This window comes from Cherax quadricarinatus, chromosome 87, assembly GCF_038502225.1.
Source record: "Cherax quadricarinatus isolate ZL_2023a chromosome 87, ASM3850222v1, whole genome shotgun sequence".
Taxonomy (NCBI): Eukaryota; Metazoa; Arthropoda; class Malacostraca; order Decapoda; family Parastacidae; genus Cherax; species Cherax quadricarinatus.
In genome coordinates, this window is record NC_091378.1 from 18,151,691 (window position 1) to 18,165,651 (window position 13,961).

Below are 13,961 nucleotides of genomic sequence, written 5' to 3' on the forward strand. Positions count from 1 at the left end.
CAACACTACAGAGGTACTCACTGGACGCAACACTACAGTGGTACTCACTGGACACAACACTACAGTGGTACTCACTGGACACAACACTACAATAGTACTCACTGGACACAACACTACAGTGGTACTCACTGGACACAACACTACAATAGTACTCACTGGACACAACACTACAGTGGTACTCACTGGACACAACACTACAATAGTACTCACTGGACACAACACTACAATAGTACTCACTGGACACAACACTACAATAGTACTCACTGGACACAACACTACAGTGGTACTCACTGGACACAACACTACAATAGTACTCACTGGACACAACACTACAGTGGTACTCACTGGACACAACACTACAATAGTACTCACTGGACACAACACTACAGTGGTACTCACTGGACACAACACTACAATAGTACTCACTGGACACAACACTACAATAGTACTCACTGGACACAACACTACAATAGTACTCACTGGACACAACACTACAGTGGTACTCACTGGACACAACACTACAGTGGTACTCACTGGACACAACACTACAATAGTACTCACTGGACACAACACTACAGTGGTACTCACTGGACACAACACTACAGTGGTACTCACTGGACACAACACTACAATAGTACTCACTGGACACAACACTACAGAGGTACTCACTGGACACAACACTACAATAGTACCTCACTGGTACTCACTGGACACAGCACTACAGTGGTACTCACTGGACACAACACTACAGTGGTACTCACTGGACACAACACTACAGTGGTACTCACTGGACACAACACTACAGTGGTACTCACTGGACACAACACTACAATAGTACTCACTGGACACAACACTACAGTGGTACTCACTGGACACAACACTACAGTGGTACTCACTGGACACAACACTACAGTGGTACTCACTGGACACAACACTACAGTGGTACTCACTGGACACAACACTACAGTGGTACTCACTGGACACAACACTACAGTGGTACTCACTGGACACAACACTACAGTGGTACTCACTGGACACAACACTACAGTGGTACTCACTGGACACAACACTACAGTGGTACTCACTGGACACAACACTACAGTGGTACTCACTGGACACAACACTACAGTGGTACTCACCAGACAAAACACTACAGTGGTACTCACCGGACACAACACTACAGTGGTACTCACTGGACACAACACTACAGTGGTACTCACCGGACACAACACTACAGTGGTACTCACTGGACACAACACTACAGTGGTACTCACTGGACACAACACTACAGTGGTACTCACTGGACACAACACTACAGTGGTACTCACTGGACACAACACTACAGTGGTACTCACTGGACACAACACTACAGTGGTACTCACTGGACACAACACTACAGTGGTACTCACTGGACACAACACTACAGTGGTACTCACTGGACACAACACTACAGTGGTACTCACTGGACACAACACTACAGTGGTACTCACTGGACACAACACTACAGTGGTACTCACTGAACACACACTACACTACATTACAGTGGTACTCACTGGACACAACACTACAGTGGTACTCACTGGACACAACACTACAGTGGTACTCACTGGACACAACACTACAATGGTACTCACTGGACACAACACTACAGTGGTACTACAGCGGTACTGGACACAACACTACAGTGGTACTCACTGGACACAACACTACAGTGGTACTCACTGGACACAACACTACAGTGGTACTCACTGGACACAACACTACAATGGTACTCACTGGACACAACAGTACAGTGGTACTCACTGGACACAACACTACAATGGTACTCACTGGACACAACACTACAATGGTACTCACTGGACACAACACTACAATGGTACTCACTGGACACAACACTACAATGGTACTCACTGGACACAACACTACAATGGTACTCACTGGACACAACACTACAATGGTACTCACTGGACACAACACTACAATGGTACTCACTGGACACAACACTACAATGGTACTCACTGGACACAACACTACAATGGTACTCACTGGGCACAACACTACAATGGTACTCACTGGACACAACAGTACAGTGGTACTCACTGGGCACAACACTACAATGGTACTCACTGGACACAACAGTACAGTGGTACTCACCAGACACTGCACTACAGTGGCACTCACTGGACAAGCCATTACAGTGGCGCCATTACTCTCCAGGTGGTAATTTACGTCTTAATCTGACTCTTGTTGACAGTATCATATGAATTACTCGTCTCATACACGTCACACCAACACACATCAAATAAAGACCTCGTTCTGGAAGTTAGAACTCTCGGCTAACAACCGATTGGACACGGGTTCGATTCTTGGGCAGTATATAGGCGTCAGGGTTTAGGCCGACTCGTGGAGATTGTTTAATATTACTTAGATTATCCTGCTGACTTCTGAAATAAGTTGAGGTAGAATAATCGCTCTCAGCGTATATAAGAACTGAGATATTATGAAAGCTGTTGTTGTCTACCTGAGCTGTGGCAGGATAACACCTCGTAGCTGGTACCTGAACTGTGGTAGGATAACACCTCATAGCTGGTACCTGAACTGTGGTAGGATAACACCTCATTGCTGGTACCTGAACTGTGGTAGGATAACACCTCATAGCTGGTACCTGAACTGTGGCAGGATAACACCTCATAGCTGGTACCTGAACTGTGGCAGGATAACACCTCATAGCTGGTACCTGAACTGTGGCAGGATAACACCTCATAGCTGGTACCTGAACTGTGGCAAGATAACACCTCATAGCTGGTACCTGAACTGTGGCAGGATAACACCTCATAGCTGGTACCTGAACTGTGGCAGGATAACACCTCATAGCTGGTACCTGAACTGTGGCAGGATAACACCTCATAGCTGGTACCTGAACTGTGGCAGGATAACACCTCATAGCTGGTACCTGAACTGTGGCAGGATAACACCTCGTAGCTGGTACCTGAACTGTGGCAGGATAACACCTCATAGCTGGTACCTGAACTGTGGCAGGATAACACCTCATAGCTGGTACCTGAACTGTGGCAGGATAACACCTCATAGCTGGTACCTGAACTGTGGTAGGATAACACCTCATAGCTGGTACCTGAACTGTGGCAGGATAACACCTCATAGCTGGTACCTGAACTGTGGCAGGATAACACCTCATAGCTGCTACCTGAACTGTGGCAGGATAACACCTCATAGCTGCTACCTGAACTGTGGCAGGATAACACCTCATAGCTGGTACCTGAACTGTGGCAGGATAACACCTCATAGCTGGTACCTGAACTGTGGTAGGATAACACCTCATAGCTGGTACCTGAACTGTGGCAGGATAACACCTCATAGCTGCTACCTGAACTGTGGCAGGATAACACCTCATAGCTGCTACCTGAACTGTGGCAGGATAACACCTCATAGCTGGTACCTGAACTGTGGCAGGATAACACCTCATAGCTGGTACCTGAACTGTGGCAAGATAACACCTCATAGCTGGTACCTGAACTGTGGCAGGATAACACCTCATAGCTGGTACCTGAACTGTGGTAGGATAACACCTCATAGCTGGTACCTGAACTGTGGCAGGATAACACCTCATAGCTGGTACCTGAACTGTGGCAGGATAACACCTCATAGCTGGTACCTGAACTGTGGTAGGATAACACCTCATAGCTGGTACCTGAACTGTGGCAGGATAACACCTCATAGCTGGTACCTGAACTGTGGCAGGATAACACCTCATAGCTGGTACCTGAACTGTGGCAGGATAACACCTCATAGCTGGTACCTGAACTGTGGCAAGATAACACCTCATAGCTGGTACCTGAACTGTGGCAGGATAACACCTCATAGCTGGTACCTGAACTGTGGCAGGATAACACCTCATAGCTGGTACCTGAACTGTGGTAGGATAACACCTCATAGCTGGTACCTAAACTGTGGCAGGATAACACCTCATAGCTGGTACCTGAACTGTGGCAGGATAACACCTCATAGCTGGTACCTGAACTGTGGCAGGATAACACCTCATAGCTGGTACCTGAACTGTGGCAAGATAACACCTCATAGCTGGTACCTGAACTGTGGCAGGATAACATCTCATAGCTGGTACCTGAACTGTGGCAGGATAACACCTCATAGCTGGTACCTGAACTGTGGCAGGATAACACCTCATAGCTGGTACCTGAACTGTGGCAAGATAACACCTCATAGCTGGTACCTGAACTGTGGCAGGATAACACCTCATAGCTGGTACCTGAACTGTGGCAGGATAACACCTCATAGCTGGTACCTGAACTGTGGCAAGATAACACCTCATAGCTGGTACCTGAACTGTGGCAGGATAACACCTCATAGCTGGTACCTGAACTGTGGCAGGATAACACCTCATAGCTGGTACCTGAACTGTGGTAGGATAACACCTCATAGCTGGTACCTAAACTGTGGCAGGATAACACCTCATAGCTGGTACCTGAACTGTGGCAGGATAACACCTCATAGCTGGTACCTGAACTGTGGCAGGATAACACCTCATAGCTGGTACCTGAACTGTGGCAAGATAACACCTCATAGCTGGTACCTGAACTGTGGCAGGATAACATCTCATAGCTGGTACCTGAACTGTGGCAGGATAACACCTCATAGCTGGTACCTGAACTGTGGCAGGATAACACCTCATAGCTGGTACCTGAACTGTGGCAAGATAACACCTCATAGCTGGTACCTGAACTGTGGCAGGATAACACCTCATAGCTGGTACCTGAACTGTGGCAGGATAACACCTCATAGGTGCTACCTGAACTGTGGCAAGATAACACCTCATAGCTGGTACCTGAACTGTGGCAGGATAACACATCATAGCTGGTACCTGAACTGTGGCAGGATAACACCTCATAGCTGGTACCTGAACTGTGGCAGGATAACACATCATAGCTGGTACCTGAACTGTGGCAGGATAACACATCATAGCTGGCACCTGAACTGTGGCAGGATAACACCTCATAGCTGGTACCTGAACTGTGGCAGGATAACACATCATAGCTGGCACCTGAACTGTGGCAGGATAACTCTTACATCGTCCATGATCAGAGATATTCTATTTGCTGGAGCTTTTTACCTCTAATTTTATACTCGTTTGTACTTCTATGATATTGTGGGCAGAGTCAATTGTTTTTGAGATAGTTATGTCTCTGATCAGTTCCTGGATCTTTATGGAAACCAAATCCAGTGTATTTTCATTTGTAAAGGGATCATTTATCTGTTGGTTCAATGCAAACTTTCCAGAAAGCCTCATTAATTTCCAGGTATGTAAGTGTTGAGCCAGAGTGCTTCCAGGAACTATTTCTGGTATCAAATTGTGATGAACATCTTCCACGTTACATTTAGGAGTTTCAAATCTCCGAGGAGTATAATAGGTTTGGGATTTTTCAGCCTTTCAAGACAGTTGTATTCCTTATCGAGAGTAATAATAATAATCTTTATTTCTATAAGTATATGATACAATTTATACAGACCTAGCTAGTTGACTTCAGTGACATATACAGAAAGCTCCTGGTTATGTAAAGCATACCGGGCAACTTGCATTAATGCGACCCACACCCAGGTACCTACTTGCTGCTATGTGAACAGGGGCACCAGTGTAAGAAGACGCGCCCAGTGTTTCCACCGGTAACGGAGATCGAACCAAGGACCTCATTGTGTGAGCTGAGTGCCCTACAACTGAGCTACGAGAAAAAATTACTGTTGGCCAAAGCAACTCCTCCCCTATCTTTAGCTGGGAACCGTTGCAAGGGGATAAGGGCGTCCCTTCGCGAGGCGAGAAGGTTCTCGATTCGAGGGATATGGTCTCTTATCTCCTTTCTCTCACCGAATCTAAGTATTCCTTCCCCTCTTCTTACATTCCGGCTTCTATGTTGAAGGGAAAAAAATCGTGTTCTAACCCATTCCATTGAGGACTTCAGTGATGCGCTTTTGGCATTGAGAATTGAATTATCTGTGCAAGCCTGCCCTCTGGAGTCCAGTGAGGCTACCTGTCGGCTCTGGGAGGTGGTGGCCAATGAGGATGTGACTCTTAGCAGATTTCCGATCGCCCATCTCTCCTATTGACAGAGTTAACATAAGAACATAAGAATTGAGGAACACTGCAGAAGGCCTACTGGCCCATACAAGGCAGGTCCTTATCAAAACGACCTCTGCCCTAAGCTACCCAAGAATTTACTCCTGTTGAAGATTGAGACACTTATGCAGCATATGGGAATCTTTATTCAGGAAACGTTTCGCCACACAGTGGCTTCATCAGTCCAATACAAAGAGGAAGGCGTAAGGAGAGGAGGAGAATGAGGTAATCAGTCCCTCAACCTGGAGTCGATGTGTTCAGTCCATCAATCTTGTAGAATGTACAGCATAGGGCCGTAGACGTGGCTTATATACTGTAGTGAGGTGACGTGAAGCAGGTGGAGGCGGGGTCATAGTGGTACCATCCACTAGTCGAAGTAGGTCTTCGTCCAAAGGTTGAACAAGCGTTGAAGAATTCTTTGTAACAAGATCCCATGATGCTGCAGTGTCTGACAGTTGTGATGAATGGTTTGAAAAACCGACAAGTTGAAGATTGAGACACTTATGCAGCATATGGGAATCTTTATTCAGGAAACGTTTCGCCACACAGTGGCTTCATCAGTCCAATACAAAGAGGAAGGCGTAAGGAGAGGAGGAGAATGAGGTAATCAGTCCCTCAACCATGGGATCTTGTTACAAAGAATTCTTCAACACTTGTTCAACCTTTGGACGAAGACCTACTTCGACTAGTGGATGGTACCACTATGACCCCGCCTCCACCTGCTTCACGTCACCTCACTACAGTATATAAGCCACGTCTACGGCCCTATGCTGTACATTCTACAAGATTGATGGACTGAACACATCGACTCCAGGTTGAGGGACTGATTACCTCATTCTCCTCCTCTCCTTACGCCTTCCTCTTTGTATTGGACTGATGAAGCCACTGTGTGGCGAAACGTTTCCTGAATAAAGATTCCCATATGCTGCATAAGTGTCTCAATCTTCAACTTGTCGGTTTTTCAAACCATTCATCACAACTGTCAGACACTGCAGCATCATGGGATCTTGTTACAAAGAATTCTTCAACACTTGTTCAACCTTTGGACGAAGACCTACTTCGACTAGTGGATGGTACCACTATGACCCCGCCTCCACCTGCTTCACGTCACCTCACTACAGTATATAAGCCACGTCTACGGCCCTATGCTGTACATTCTACAAGATTGATGGACTGAACACATCGACTCCAGGTTGAGGGACTGATTACCTCATTCTCCTCCTCTCCTTACGCCTTCCTCTTTGTATTGGACTGATGAAGCCACTGTGTGGCGAAACGTTTCCTGAATAAAGATTCCCATATGCTGCATAAGTGTCTCAATCTTCAACTTGTCGGTTTTTCAAACCATTCATCACAATTTACTCCTGTACCCAATGACAGAAAACAAACCCAGCCCCTCCCACTCATATATTTGTCTAATCTCTTCTTAAAGCTACCTAAGGTCCTAGCCTCTACCACCCCACTGGAAAGACTGTTCCAAGCATCTACAAATCTGAACATTAAAATGGTATAAAATACCGACAGGTTGTTAGGTGAACATTAAAATGGTATGAAATACCGACAGATTGTTAGGTAAGACACATATGCAACAGTTAGGTATCTTTATTTCGAAACGTTTCGCCTACACAGTAGGCTTCTTCAGTCGAGTACAGAAAGGTTGATAGAAGCAGAAGATACTTGAAGACGATGTAATCAGTCCATCACCCTTAAAGTTTTGAGGTGGTCAGTCCCTCAGTCTGGAGAAGAGCATTGTTCCGTTGTCTGAAACAATATGAAGTTGAAGTGACAGAATGGGGCCTTTATATAGTGCCAGGAGGTGAGACGTAGGTTGCTTTGGGAGGGCAGGTCCTTCTCAAACCCAGCCGCTCCCACTAGTAGAGGTTGTCGAAGTGGTCTGTACCAAGATACCCTCGTGTTGCAGTGTCTGCCAGAATGAACATTAAAATGGTATGAAATACCGACAGATTGTTAGGTAAGACACATATGCAACAGTTAGGTATCTTTATTTCGAAACGTTTCGCCTACACAGTAGGCTTCTTCAGTCGAGTACAGAAAGGTTGATAGAAGCAGAAGATACTTGAAGACGATGTAATCAGTCCATCACCCTTAAAGTTTTGAGGTGGTCAGTCCCTCAGTCTGGAGAAGAGCATTGTTCCGTTGTCTGAAACAATATGAAGTTGAAGTGACAGAATGGGGCCTTTATATAGTGCCAGGAGGTGAGACGTAGGTTGCTTTGGGAGGGCAGGTCCCTCTCAAACCCAGCCGCTCCCACCAGTAGAGGTTGTCGAAGTGGTCTGCACCAAGACACCCCCGTGTTGCAGCGTCCGACAGAATGAACATTAAAATGGTATGAAATACCGACAGATTGTTAGGTAAGACACATATGCAACAGTTAGGTATCTTTATTTCGAAACGTTTCGCCTACACAGTAGGCTTCTTCAGTCGAGTACAGAAAGGTTGATAGAAGCAGAAGATACTTGAAGACGATGTAATCAGTCCATCACCCTTAAAGTTTTGAGGTGGTCAGTCCCTCAGTCTGGAGAAGAGCATTGTTCCGTCACTTCAACTTCATATTGTTTCAGACAACGGAACAATGCTCTTCTCCAGACTGAGGGTGTCGAACCAGGTAAGAGCCAGAAATAATGGATTTAAGTTGGATAAATTTAGATTTAGAAAGGACATAGGTAAGTACTGGTTTTCTAACAGATTTGTAGATTGTTAGGTAAGACACATATGCAACAGTTAGGTATCTTTATTATGAAACGTTTCGCCTACACAGTAGGCTTCATCAGTCAAGTACAGAAAAGTTGATAGAAGCAGAAGATACTTGAAGACGATGTAATCAGTCCATCACCCTTAAAGTTTTGAGGTGGTCAGTCCCTCAGTCTGGAGAAGAGCATTGTTCCATAGTATGAAACAATATTGTTTCATACTATATCCTTTTACTCATGTACGAATTATTTGCTCTTCCATATTGTATTATTTTTGTTACTACTACTACCACTAGTGAACATCGAAATGTTACCTCACTAGTATTGCACCTCACTCAGAGCCTTTATATACCCTCTGTGTCCATGTATTGTTTGTAATGGCTTGATAAAGCTCCTGGAGAGCGAAACGTTGCCACAATAAATGTCACATTAATTGCACTTGTGTCCTTTTACTTTATATAATTGATTCTAATAACTTGCCCACTATAGATGTCAGACTTATTGGACGGTAATTTGAAGGAGTGGACTTGAATATAGGAACCACATTAGCCATCTTCCACAACTCTGGCACAACACCGGTAAGGATGGACGCATTAGACACACTCGTTAATGGAGGAAATGGTATGGTGATACCGACAAGATGTGGAAAAAGACACTTATGTACAGTTCAGGACATTTATTAAAGGAAACGTTTCGCCACGAGTGGCGAAGGACGAGAGTGCTTAGGACTGAAGAAGCCACTCGTGGCGAAACGTTTCCTTTAATAAATGTCCTGAACTGTACATAAGTGTCTGGAAATAAATGGTATAAAATACCGACACAATGGCAATATAAACACAAATGCAGTATAATGTGATCCTTTATTGACTACGTTTCGCCCACACAGTGGGCTTTTTCAAGTCACAAACAGAACTACCTGGGGTGAACGAACGAACGAACGAAAGTTCAGGTAAGATCCCAAATGGGATGAGCGGGGAAGACGGGACAGACGAAGAATAGTGCTGGAGAGGAGTGTTCTTAGTCGTAGAAATAGAGCCAGGGCTTAACCCAGCAGCAAAGGCGATCGTGGGACAGATATTGAAAAGAGAAATTCCGGTTCTTCTGTTGGGACTCCGGTGGGGTGAGCTGGGAGTAAGGGACTTGCGACCTTTAGAGCTAGAGAGGAGTGCAGAACTGAGTCATGTCTTAACCCAAAAAAGCTAAGGCGAACGTGGGTCAGAGAATGGTACCTGTCTTAGAAGGTACCTGTCAGCGGATCCAAGGTTATTTGTAAGTAGGGTTAGGAGCAGGATCATGCAAGGAGTAGAAAAGGTTGTGTTGGTTTGTGGGTCTGCGAATGTCTTCGTCAAGGAGAGAGGTCCAGTAGTCATGTCGTGTCTCAAGTTTGTCTATCTGTCTGTCACTGAGCCTCTTCCAGTACAGATTCAGCGCAGGGACGTCTAACTGGGCATGGAGAGACTCGCTTGTGGCGAAGTCCTCCCATCTGACATCAAGCACCCAGCGCAGCGCCTTGTTCTGGACACGCTGCAGTTTAAGTAAGTTTGTTTTTGCTGCAAGAGAGAGGGCTAGAGGAGAGTAAGTTATCAGAGGACGTATTAGGGATTTGTAGAGGTGTAGTTTGGTGCGTTGAGAGGCATGTTTCAGCTTGTAGAGGCCCGCAAGGGCCTTACTAGCTATTGCATGCCTTGAGTGAATGTGTCCGTGTAAACGAAGAAGGTAGTCAAGATTAACGCCAAGGACAGTGACAGATTGTGTGATAGGGAAGTAAGTGCGGGTGTCAGCTGTTCTGAGTTCGACAGGTAATGGAGGATCACGTTTCCTGTAGTTAAAATACGTAATGCTGGATTTTGCTGCATTGGTTTTGATCCTCCATTTTTGTTCCCAGATGGCTATCCTGTCAACCTCATTTTGTGTTTTGTGTGTGAGTGTATCTATATTGGCATGAGTGATAAGTTGTGTAATGTCGTCTGCATAGGCTAGTGTGATGGAGTTGTGGTATATAGGTGTTGGAATGTCGTTAGTGTATAAAATGTAGAGGGTAGGGGAAAGGACAGATCCCTGGGGTACTCCAGCATTTAGTGTGAAGTAGTCAGAGTAACAGCCTTGGAATTTGATTCTCATGGTACGGCCGTCTAGGAAGTTGCAGAGGAGTTTACGAGTATTGAGAGGCAGGTTGAAGTTAGTGCAGAGTTTGTACTTGAGCCCCTCGTGCCACACAGTGTCAAAAGCTTTTTCAACGTCTTTTGCAACCAGGGCTGTCCTGTTTCTTTGTTTTGTGTTTATGTGGATGTAGTTGAGAATGATGTTAATGGCATCCTGTGTGGATCTGTGTGTTCTGAAGCCAAACTGGCCATCTGAAAGTAGAGAATTATGTTCCAGGTATCTGCGAAGGCGATGATTAATGAGTTTTTCAAAGAGTTTTCCTAAAGTTTCGAGGAGGCTGATAGGGCGATAGTTTCTAGGGTCAGAGTGGTCTTTATTGGGTTTAGGAAGGAGGATAGCAGTAGCAGCTTTGAAGAGGGAAGGGAAGTATCCAGAGGCAAGGGAGGCATTGAGGAGGTTTGTGTAGGCAGTAATGATAGAGTCAGGAAGGTGTTTCAGGATAATATGGTTTAGGCCAGAGGCACCAGGAGCCTTTGGAGGAAGGTGTCTGAGGAGAGTTTTAATGTCTGTGTTGGTGAAAGGAGTGTCGAGTTCTTGGGAGGAGGTAAGAGTGTCTAGATGTATGTGGCTGTCTGGTGTTGTTTCTTGTGTGTGTGCAGTGTTCCAGTGTTCTATGTTCTGAATGTGTTGAATAACGTTAGGGTGAGGTGGGTGAGCGTGGAAGATGTTCTCCCAGATGTGTTTGAAGATGTTGGTAGCAGCCTGTGGGTCTGAGATGTGTGTGTTGTTGTGGGTGATGTGTTTGAATTTGTTGGTGGGAGTAGTGCCTCTGATTTTTTTGATAAAGTTCCAGAAGGCTTTAGTGTTTTTAACACGCTGCCTGTCCGCTTGTTGTATTAGTCGTGACCAGTGATTGTTGTGGTCTTGGTCTAGGCTGTGTAAAATGTTGTTTCTAAGGTAAGTGAGATCTAATCGGACTTGATTAAATCTATGTGTGTTGTAGAGGAAGCGGTTGTGGTAGCAGATAATTAGTCTTCTTGTTCTGAGTGACGGTTTGAAGGAATAACGAGTGGTGTGAGTTTTCTTTGGTATTGCGATGTTGGCTGCTTGTGTAATGGTGTCCTGGATGAGATCAAGTTGAGTATCGATGTCAGAGATAGGTTTGTTGTTGTAGTCATAGGTGAGGTTAATATTGTCTATGTGTTGTTTGAAAGCATCCCAGTCAGCGTTCTTGTAGGAGAATGAAGGTGTGGTTGGAATGAGGATAGGGTTGGAGGAGATGTGTAAGATGACTGGGATGTGATCAGAGCCTGTAATAGGGCCAGGTGAGATGTAATGTTGAAATAGAGAGCTGGCTCGGTTTGCCAGAATGATGTCTGGTTTGCCTTGGCCCGTGTGGTTGAAGAAGGTATTGAAGTCTGGGCCAAGATGAATTAGGTGTTTATGGTTTGTGAAGTTGAGTAATTGGTGACCAAGTTGGTTGTTACTGGTGTGATGAAAGGCAGTGTGTTTGGCATTCATGTCAGCTAGTAGGTAAGTTGGTGTGTTGGTGTAGTTGAAGACTAAGGAGAGGTCGTGTATGTTGAGAGTAGTGTTTGGGCGAGCATAGGTGGTGAAAAAGATAAAGGGGCCAAGGTGGGTGTGTATTCTGACCGCAAGACAGTGTTGGTGAATAAAAGGGATTGGGAGAAATTCATGTTTTATGTTGGAATTGACAAGGATGGCAACCCCATCGTGGGGATCATAGGGGGACTGTAGTGCAGTATAACCATAATGGCGGATACATTGAGGGGCTTTGAGGCAGGTACTGTTTAGCAAAACAATATCTGGCCTCTCTGCTTCAAGGAGCTCGGCCAGTAGGTGTCTAATTGTAAAGTAAGAACGTACGTTGAACTGAATCGCCTTAAACGTGATTTAATGGTTTCGTCTTAGCAAAGTTAATGTCGGGGGAGGAGTTTGGATTAAAGCCCGTGATAGTGGTGCCATCAGTGGATGTGTGTTTGTAGGTGCTACGGACCCGTTTCCTGGAGGGGGAGGAAGAGATGGATCTGTTTTTATGTTCTTTGGTCTGTCCGTTAGAAGTTGGGGTAGGTTTAGGTTTGAGTGGATTTTGTCTGGAGGAGGTGGAGTTGGACCTGGATGAGGTTTTGGTTGTGGTGGAGTGGGCGAAGGTGGATGCAGAGGAAGTGGAAGTTTTGGTAAGCTGTGAGGAAGTGGAAGCTTTGGAAGGGGATGAAGTGGGTAAGGAAGTGGGGGGAGGGGTGGTCGTAGCAGTAGCAGTAGGGGTGTTGGTGGGAGGTGTAGAAGTAGTGAAGAGAGGTAGTGGAGGAGGAGAGCTGGTGGGAGTAGGAAGTGGGGGGGTGGGAGAGAGGAAGGAGTGAGAGGTTGTAGGAGGCTTGGAAGAGAAGCAGGAAGGAGGGATAATTAAAGAGGGAAGATTGTTAGCAGACAAGATTAGGTTAAGGACATGTGAGTAGTCTGATTGGTAAGCTTGTGAGATTACCATCGCAGAGTGGGCAGCAGTGGCAAGTTGACAGTTAGTTTTGTAGTCTAGTGTGGGTGTAGAAGGAGAAGTGCTTGTAGTCTGTGTGTTGGTGTTTGATGTGTGTAGAGTAGAAGAGGTAGACCAAGTGCGTGGGGAGGCCCAGGCATTGGGGGTAGGGGAGGGAGGTGTGGAAGGGGAGGGAGGTAAGGAAGGGGAGGGAGGAGCAGGGAAGGGGTTGGGGAGGGAGGGAGGTTGGTTTGCTCTGAGGGAGGAGAGAATGTGCTTTCTAGAAGGGCAGGAATTTGCAACTGCAGTGTGTGACCCGCCGCAGTTAGAACATTTAAGAGGGAGGTTGCAAGTATTCCAGAAGTGGCCAGTTGCTGAACATCTGGAGCAGACTTGTGTAGATGTGCATGTGTTTTTGTCGTGGCCGAATTTGTAGCATTTAAGACATTGTGTGATTGGGTGGAAGTTCGGAGTGAAGAGAGCGTTTGGAGGAATGCGGATGGTCTTGGCA